A 9,777-nucleotide genomic window follows, 5' to 3' on the forward strand; every position below is an offset into this window, starting at 1 on the left:
CAATGGGTATGCTCTGAAAAGGCAAGGACCACAGAGATTTCCTACAAGGATTAATTCTACCTGATATGCTTTTCCATGCTATATTTCTCATCTATTGGGCATGGCATGGTAAAAACCTCTCTGCCTATATTTTCTTGGGCAGTCACCCACACTGTTGGGCAGGATTTTTTCAGAATCAGTATGAAGATGTACTTTATGTAATAATGCTGGTTAAACAAATTGATGATTCCATAATTACAGATAATGATTTTTAGAAATCCTGAATTGATTTAATTAATTTTAAGCCTCTTGCAGAATAAGAAAGCTGCAAAAAATGTTCTGCAAACCTTAATGTGTCTGAAGCACATAGATTGCACTAGAAAGAGAAATAAGGATATAGTGCACCCTCCTTGTCCAGATGAGAAAGAAGAAAGTTTTAAATAATTTGGAGTTGAGAATGAAATCTCAAAGTTCTAGTCAGATCTTTTCGCCTCACCGAAGGAACGAGAATGTAAAAGGGTTGGGAGTTTTCTCAAGACACTACAGTGTTTTAGAGTGCTGGTATTCGAACTCTCCCACTTTCTAGGGCATCCGTTTAGTGTCACTTCCGCTTAGCTGAAGACGCTTGCAAAAAGGTTGGCGGGAGTTGAAGATTACGAAGCAAGTGCTGCAGTTTTGGCAGTCTGTGTAGGACAAGAGATAGAAAATTGATAGTATTTTAATTGTGCTATAAGAAAAGAGTGGGTAAGAGTCGGGCGTGGTGGTTGATGCCTGTAACAGCCGGAAGCTGAAAGGTCGCAACGAGTTCACAGCCTGGGCTACAGATCTCCAGAAGTTGCTTTTGATGGAAGAAAACTCAGGACCGTTAGAATAATGGAATGGTCCTGTTGCCATTCTTCCGTTGAGTAACCCATTCATCATATTAAGTGGCGACCAAGTGACACCTGCAGTACTCCAATGATGAAAAGACATCATCAAAAAGATTCACAACCTAGTAAAGTTACCAAACGAGTCATGTCAGATTGATCACCCCAAGACTGATGCCTCTCAAAGTCTCTTCCATCATTTTCATGGCGACTTTGTCTTACAACTTTTCTCGTAAATATTTATTGAACACTTAAACTAGTGGTGAATATACCAGACTTAAAGGGTTGAATAGTGCACAGAAAGGATCACCATGCCTACAGCTGCTAACAAAAAGAAGGCTCCCACACCTCAGATTTCTTGTTTAACAAACGAATCATATACACAGCTGGACTTTTTACCGGACAAGCTTAGAACCAAACTGCTTCCATTCCAAAAAGATGGCATAGTTTTTGCCCTCAGAAGAGATGGCAGGTGTATGGTGGCTGATGAAATGGGTCTAGGAAAGACAATCCAGGCGATTCGATTGCAATTGCTTACTTCTACAAAGAGGAGTGGCCCCTGCTGATAGTTGTCCCTTCATCTGTCAGATACCTTTGAATAGAAGAGCTAGAAAAGTGGATCCCAGAGCTGGAGCCAGAGGAGATCAATGTCATCATGAACAAAGCTGACACGGGGAGAATACCGACCAGCAGAGGGACAATTCTGGGCTGTGGTCTCTTAACCACAGATGCAGAGACTTTGCTGGATGCACTGAACAGCTAGAACTTCAGAGTTGTGATAGTGGACGAATGAATTGCTGCCCGCAGCAAGATTCTCCTGCCCATGGTGCAGAAGGCCAGGAGAGCCATTCTTCTTACAGGAACCCCAGCTCTGGGAAGACCTGAGGAGCTTTTCATGCAGATTGAGGCTCTTTTCCCACAAAAATTTGGAACTTGGATCAAGTATGCTAAAAGATACTGCAATGCACCTGTCAGAAACTTTGGTAAAAGGCGTCAGTGGGATTGTAGAGGGGCATCAAACCTTAGTGAACTTCACCAGCTACTAAATGACATAATGATCAGAAGACTAAAGAGTGAAGTTTTAAGCCAGCTGCCTCCGAAAGTCAGACAGCGCATTCCTTTTGACCTTCCACCAGCAGCTGTCAAGGAACTGAATGCCAGCTTTGAAGAATGGCAGAAATTAATGAGAGCTCCAAATTCAGGTGCCATGGAGACGGTTATGGGGTTGATAACACGCATGTTTAAACAGACTACAATTGCCAAGGCAGGTGCAGTGAAGGACTATATTAAGATGTTGCTTCAGAATGACTCCCTTAAATTTCTGGTTTTTGCTCATCATTTAAGTATGCTTCAAGCTTGCACAGAAGCAGTCATCGAAAGCAAGGCTCGTTACATCAGGATAGATAGAATTCGTCTGGTTAATCAATTTCAGAAGGACCTCGATACCCATGTGGCTATCCTGAGCATTCAGGCTGCTGGCCAGGGTTTAATGTTTACCGCTGCAAGTCACGTTGTCTTTGCTGAGTTGTACTGGGACCTTGGGCATATCAAGCAGGCTGAAGACCGTGCTCACCGAATTGGACAGTGCAGCTCTGTGAATATTCACTACCTTATTGCAAACGGTACTCTGGACAGCCTAATGTGGGCGATGCTGAATCGAAAGGCTCAGGTCACAGGGAGCACACTGAATGGCAGGAAGGAGAAACTCCAGGCTACAGAAGATGACAAGGAAAAGTGGGGTTTTCTGCAGTTTGCTGAAGCATGGACCCCAAGTGACAGTTTTGAAGAGCTCAACGACACTGTGTTTACTCACTTTGAAAAAGAAAAACAGCATGATATTCGATCATTCTTCTTACCAAAACCGAAAAAGAGACAGTTGGAAACATCCTGTGATGAGTCAGAAGCATTCAAGGAGAAGACAACAGTGGCCTCAGATCCTAGAAAAATGGCTACAAGTGATGACACTGCTGACAAAAATGGGTTTGAACCTGAAGCTAAAAGGTTGAAGTCCCTGAGCACCCAGGACCATAGCAGTGCACTGGAGGAAAGACCATCCTTGCGAGCCAAAGCCACATCCATGGAAGGTGTCCATGACATTAAGTCCCCATTGGCCTCCGCAGCCCTTCCTGAGAAGGGGTGGCAGTGTGGCTTCTGCACATTCCTCAATGACCCAGGCCTTCCTTACTGTGAGATGTGTGAGAACCCTCAGGGCAGAGCTGCTGGCCTCAACCATATGCAGGATAGGAACAAAAATGAGGAAGATGTTTCTCAGAAAAGCACCTCCAAAAATGATCAAGCTAATTTGGACTGTGTAAAACAATGCTCTGAACAGTTGGAAGCTGAGCAGTCGGCTAATAACGAAGAAGAAACATTGAAAGATGAGGGGGGAAGACAGACTGCCATCTCAGGCAGGGAATGAGCAGTTGAATGATTCAGGCACTCTGCCAGTGCGTGAGACCTTGTGAGTCAGTAAGACCCCAGATTTTGTTCTGCTTTTTCCCCCTTATACACTTTAATCACTGCATTGCATTGCACATAGATAGTGTGGGACAGATATATTCCCACAAACCTGACACTTCCTTCTTGATTACTGTTGGTTCTGGACTGTGTAGTATAAATGGAACATTCCACAGCAATAAGGGACATTTTGGAGACAAGCCATCATTATTAAGGAATTCTGGGCAGACCATGACCAGCCTGCTTCTTGTACAAGAGCCTCCAGATCAAGGCTTGGGTGTGCGTTTGGGATGCTGCCTCCTTGCTTGATTTCTGGGCCAGTCATCTTTATTGAAAAGATGCTTTTGTAAATAAACTGATTGTAAGTATGCATAGTGTCTGTGTGGAACTCGTGTGCTCTGGTAGCCATGAGGCGCGTAAGAGACCACAGTGCTGCACAGCCTCGGTTCTGTTTTTCTGTTTGCTCCCCTGTTTCCTTTCAGGGTTTGTTTTTGTTTTTAATGTATAAAATCAGGCTAATTGTCAAAGCAGCCTTTGTCTCCTGGTCCTCATTTCCTGGTTTTAAAATCCTGGTAGTATTTTGTTTTGTTCTGTTCTTTAAATAAACCTTGGTTTTTTGGGAAAAAAAAAAGAAAGAGAAATAGGCTTGGAACATATTTATGGTCATGGAAAACATTCATTTTAGGGTAGGTCCAGAGAATAAATGAGGTCACATACAGAAAATAGATAATTTGCTAATTGAACTTTATAGAATTTTATTTTTTTAATTTTTTAATTGAATATTTTATTTACATTTCAAGTGTTATCCCCTTTCCTGGTTTCTCCTCTGCGGACCTCCTATTTCATTACCCCTTACTCTGCTTCTATGAGGATGCTCCCCCACCCACCTACTCCCATCTCACCACCCTAGAATTCCTCTACACTGGGGAATCAAGCCTTCACAGAACCAAGGGCCTCCCCTCCCACTGATACCAGAAAAGTCCTCTTCACCTCCATCAGTCCTTCCTCTAACTGCTTTACTGTGGTCCCTGTGCTCAGTCCAATGGTTGGCTGTAAGCATCCTCATCTGTATTGCTCAGGATCTGGCAGAGTCTCTCAGGAGACAACTGTATCAGGCTCCTGTCAGCAAGCACTTCTTGGCATCCACAATATTGTCTAGGTTTGGTGTCTGCATGTTGGATAAATCCCCAGGTGGGGCAGTCTTTTGATGGCCTTTCCTTTAGTCTCTGCTCCACTCTTTGTCCCTGTGTTTGCTTTAGACAGAAGCAATTCTGGGTTAAAATTTTGGAGATGAGTGGGTGGCCCCATTTTTCAACAAGGGGGCCATGCCTATCCTCTGGATATGGTCTCAACATGTTCTCCCTCCCCTTTGTGGGGTGTTTCTGGTAATGTCATCCTTATGGGGTCCTGGGAGGCTCTTGCTTTCCTGGCATCTGGGACTTTCTTGGTACAACCTTCACAGTTCCCCATCCCCCATTGCTACACACCTCTGTTCAATTTCCTGACCCTCTGTACATCTCTTCCATCTCCTTCCATACTTGATTCTTACCCTCCTTTACCCTCCCCCTCTTCTCTTCCTCCCAAATACCTCCCACCCTCTACTTCCCTTGATTATTTTATTTCTCCCTCTAAGTAGAACTGAAGCATCCACTCTTTGGTCTTCCTACCTCTGGAGCTTCATGTGTTCCATAATTTGTATCATAAGTATTCCATGCTCTTTCCTTAATAACCACTTATCAGTGAGTACATACCATATGTGTTCTTTTGTAAGTGAGTTATCTCACTCAAGATGATATTTTCTAGTTTCATCCATTTGCCTGAGAATTTCATGAAGACATTGTTTTTAATACCCGAGTAGTATTCCATTATGTAAATATACCACATTTTCTGTATCCATTCCTCTGTTGAGTGACATCTGGGTTGTTTCCAGCTTTTGGCTATTAAAAATATGGCCGCCATGAACATAGTGAAGCATTTGTCCTTATTACATGTTGGAGCATCTTCTGGGTATATGCCAAGGAGTGGTATGGCTGAGTCCTCAGGTAATACTATGTCTAATTTTCTAAGGAACCACCAGAATGATTTCCTCCAGTGTGGTTGTACCATGTTGCAATCTCACCAGCACTAGAGGAATGTTCCTCTTTCTCCACATCTTCACCAGCATCTGCTGTCACCTGAGTCTTTGATCTTTGCCATTCTGACTGGTATGAGGTGGAATCTCAGTCATTTTGATTTGCAATTTCCTGATGACTAAGGGTGTTGAACATCTCTTTAGGTGCTTCTAGGGCATTTGAGTTTCCTCAGTTGAGAATTCTGTTTAGCTCTGTTGGCCATTTTTAAATAGGGTCATTTGGTTTTCTGGAGTCTAACTTCTTGAGTTCTTTGTATATATTGGGTATTAGTTCTGTATCATATGTAGTATTGGTAAAGATCTTTTCCCAATATGTTGGTTGCCATTTTGTTCTATTAACAGTGTGCTTTGCCTTACCAAAGCTTTTTATGAGGTCCCATTTGTCAATTCTTGATATTAGAACACAAGCCATTGGTTTTATGTTTAGTAAATTTTTCCCTGTGCCCATATATTCAAGGCTCTTCCACACTTTCTCTTCTGCTAGATTCAGTGTATCTGGTTTTATATGGAGGTCCTTGATCCACTTGGACTTGAACTTTGCACAGGGAGATAAGAATGGATCAATTTCTACTTCTATTTTTATGTCCTGGATGGTTTTGTTCAATTCCTTCACCTGTTTGGTTGTGTTATCTTGTAATTATTTAAGGGATTTTTGTGTTTTCTCTTTAAGGGCTTCTACCTGTTTACCTGTGTTCTCCTGTATTTCTTTGAGGGAGTTATTTATGTCCCAGGTATACCACTCATGGGCATATAATAAAAAGATGCTCCAATATCCCACAAAGACACTTGCTCAACTATATTCATAGCAGCTTGATTCATAAGAGCCAAAAACTGGAAACAACCTAGATGTCCCTCAACTGAAGAATGGATAAAAAAATGGTACATCTACACAATGGAATATTATTCAGCTATTAAAAACAAAGATGACATAAATTTTTGAGTCAAATGGATTAAACTTGAGAATATCATCTTGAGTGAGGTAACCTAGTCTGCAAATATATGCATGGTATGTACTCACTTATAAATGGATATTAGCCATAAAATACAGGTACCATGTTACACTGTACAGACATGAAGAAGCTAAACAAGAAGGAAGACTCAGCTGAGGAAGCTTGAATCTCACTTAGAATGTGGAATAACATAGTCATAAGAAGCAGATGGAGAAAGGGAACTTAGAGGGTATGGTAAGGGAGGGTAATGGTGGATTCAGCATCAGGTGTTGGGAAGGACAGGAGAGATAGCTAAACGGTCATGAAAATGTATTGAACTCTGTAACTGAAGGGGATGAGGAAGTGGGGGAATCTCCAGGAGGAGACAGAGAACTGGCATAGGAAGGCACTCAAGAATCAATGAGGGTGCCACCTTAGCTGGGACTCACTACATTGGGGATATGGAACCTGAAGAGGCTAGCTCTTGAAGCCAGAGAGGAATCCAAGCAGAGTGAGAGATACCAACTCACTAACAAAACTTTCAACCCCAAATTTATCCTGTCTACAAGAAATGTAGACAAGGGGAAGGGAACAGAGACTGGATGAATGGCCAACAATAACTGGACCAACATGAGACCCAGCCCATGAGCAAGCACCAATCCCTAAAACTATTAGTGATACTGTGTTATGCTTGGAGACTGGAACAAGTTGTCCTTTGTGAGGTTCCACCCTGCAGCTGACTCAGACAGATACAGACACCCCCAGTAAAACAGTAGATGGAGCTTTTGGACTCTTGTGGAAGAATAGGAGACAGATTGTGGATCCTGAATGGGATGAGAAGTCCACAGGAAGGACATCAACATCAACTTACCTGCACTCCTGGGACTCTAAAAGACTGAACCTCCAACCAAAGAAGAAACACAGGTGAAACCTAGGCCTCCCTGTTCATATGTAGGAGATATGCAGCTTGGTCTTTGTGTGGGTCCTGAACAACTAGAAAGAGAACTATTCCAAAAGCTGTTGACTGTATGTGGGATTTGATCTTCTTGCTGGGCTTCCTTGTCTGGCCTCAGTGGGGGAAGAAACACCTAGCCTCCCAGAGTCTTGAAGTGCCAGCATAGGGGAGATACCCAAGGAGTCCCCACTCACTAAACTAGAAAGGGAAGGGAAATGTGAGGATTGTATGGAGGTGACCAAGAGGGAGGCTGTGATTTGGATCTAAACTGAATAAGTAAAAAATAAAAAGACAAATATATTCAAAACAATTGTATTATCTATCTTTCATTCCACAACAGTCATTATAAGTTCAAAGCAATAGATTTTGTCATAGAAAGTTTTTCACACAGGGACAGGTCATTTATATTATATCTTATTTTTTAGTGTCTTTTTTATTTTTACTTTGGTGTTTTATATTTTACTAACTCATCCAGATATTTGCTATTATGAACATATTTTTTTACATTTTGAACATGTTTATTGGGAGAAACTTTCCTATTTTCTTCATAAAAACACACATTTTCTATCTAAGTGTTTTAATCTAACAGTAAATGGGAATACTAAAAGAAGCAATCATCTGGTTACTAGCACAGTGAATAACAAACAGGCGTGCACATTGTACTGTGTTTTGTGTAGTGTGTAACTTAAAGTACTTTTCTTTCAGCTATAAGGAGAAATTTTTCTTTGTTCTGTCTAATGTGTATATGACAATACAGAAAAGTAATAAGAAACAGTATTGATGTACCAGAATGAAGCAATTCCAAAAACAGAACTTATTGAATGGGTCTTTAAGATGATGTGTATTGGGAGAAAAGTCCTTGTTGTCTTCTTATAAAACATAATTTTCTTTTAAGATATTTAAAGCTAACTGTACATGGGAATACTAAAAGGAACACTTTTCTGGTTACTACTGCAAAGAATAACTCACAGGCATGCACATTGTAAGGTGTTTTTTGTAGTGTCTATATTAAAGTATTTTCTCTCAGCTATATGGAGGAATTTTACTGTATTCTGTGTAATATGAATATGAAAATAAAGGAACATAATGAACAACAGTATTCCTGTCCCAAAATAAAGAAAATACAAAGACAGAATGAAATGAATGTTTTGAAGATGATGTGAATTGGCAGAAATGTTGTTATCTTTTTATTTTCCCTTCAGTCTCTGCTCCACACTTTGTCTCCATATTTCCTCCTATGAGCATTTTGTTCTCCCTTCTTTTTTTTTATTATTTCTTTTTTTTTTTTGACCATGAAATGCTTTTTTATAGCATGTTTTACAAGGGGAGGGGGTAAGAGGGGCCAGGTGGTGGAAAAGTACAGAATCTTCTTGGCCTGTGCCTTGAAACATGTCATGGTCTATACGGTACACTGCCTTGAATTATGATCTACCTGCTGTTCTTCAGAAGATATGGTACACTGCTTGAGTTATGGTCTCCCTGCTATTCTTCAGAAGATATGGTACTCTGCTTTGAGTCTATCTGCAGTTGCTAAGCAGGATCTTGCAGTTGCCAAGCTTCGGGGGACATTGTGCAGGTGGGGAAAGGTAGGGGGTGAGGGTAAGGACGAGGGTCCTGGCTTCTGGCATCTTCCCCTTCTCTGTTTAGTTAGAGAAGGCGTCTTGTGATCAATCCCAACTATGTGAATTTTGAATTTGGATGTCTAATTATGGGGGGTCTTAGACAAGTTCACAACCCCAAAACACTGATGTGAGACGAGTCACATTGATGGTCGAAGGCTTTAGGCTGTCGACGATGGGCAACGTCAAGGGACCCCGAGGTGGGTGAAAGGAGGGTGAGAGCCCTGTCTTAGGCCATGTAGGCTGCACCCACTCCCAGCACCACGCACTCCTTTTCGGCTGCATTGGGTGGGCCCCTGGGAAGTGGACCTAAAATAATCCCGTCATTGGGCTAACTCACAGCCATCCTAGTCTCTTGTACATGTTCAAGTTTCCAACCATTTGTCAGTTTGGGGTGTAATATTGTCATAAAGGAAGGCTCCCCAATGTTAATGGCCATATCAAGGGCGGCCTTGGTTTAGGAAAAAGCCAATTTGTTCTCCCTTCTAAGAAGCACTGAAGCATCCACACTTTGGTCTTCCTTCTTTTTGGGTTTCATATAGTCTGTGAATTGAATCTTGGATATTACAAATTTTGGGGCTAATATCCACATATCAGTGAGTACATACCATGTGTGTTCTTTTGTGAGTTACCTCATTCAGGATATTTTCAAATTCCATTGATTTGCCTGCGAATTTCATGAAGTCATTGTTTTTAATAGACGAGGAGTACTGCATTGTGTAAATGTACCACATTCCGTGTATCCATTCCTCTGTTGAGTGATATCTGGGTTGTTTCCAGCTTCTGGCTATTATAAATAAGGCTGCTATGAACATAGTGGAGCATATGTCCTTATTACATG

At 41.6% G+C, this 9,777-nt stretch overlaps 1 pseudogene; it reads left to right on the forward strand.

The window, feature by feature from the left end:
* The first annotated feature begins 1,156 nt into the window (after window positions 1-1,156).
* LOC114624180 lies at window positions 1,157-3,310 on the forward strand (annotated as a pseudogene).
* The last annotated feature ends 6,467 nt before the right edge of the window (window positions 3,311-9,777 follow it).

The sequence above is a fragment of the Grammomys surdaster genome, unplaced genomic scaffold (assembly GCF_004785775.1).
Source record: "Grammomys surdaster isolate TR1022 unplaced genomic scaffold, NIH_TR_1.0 205, whole genome shotgun sequence".
NCBI classification, from domain to species: domain Eukaryota; kingdom Metazoa; phylum Chordata; class Mammalia; order Rodentia; family Muridae; genus Grammomys; species Grammomys surdaster.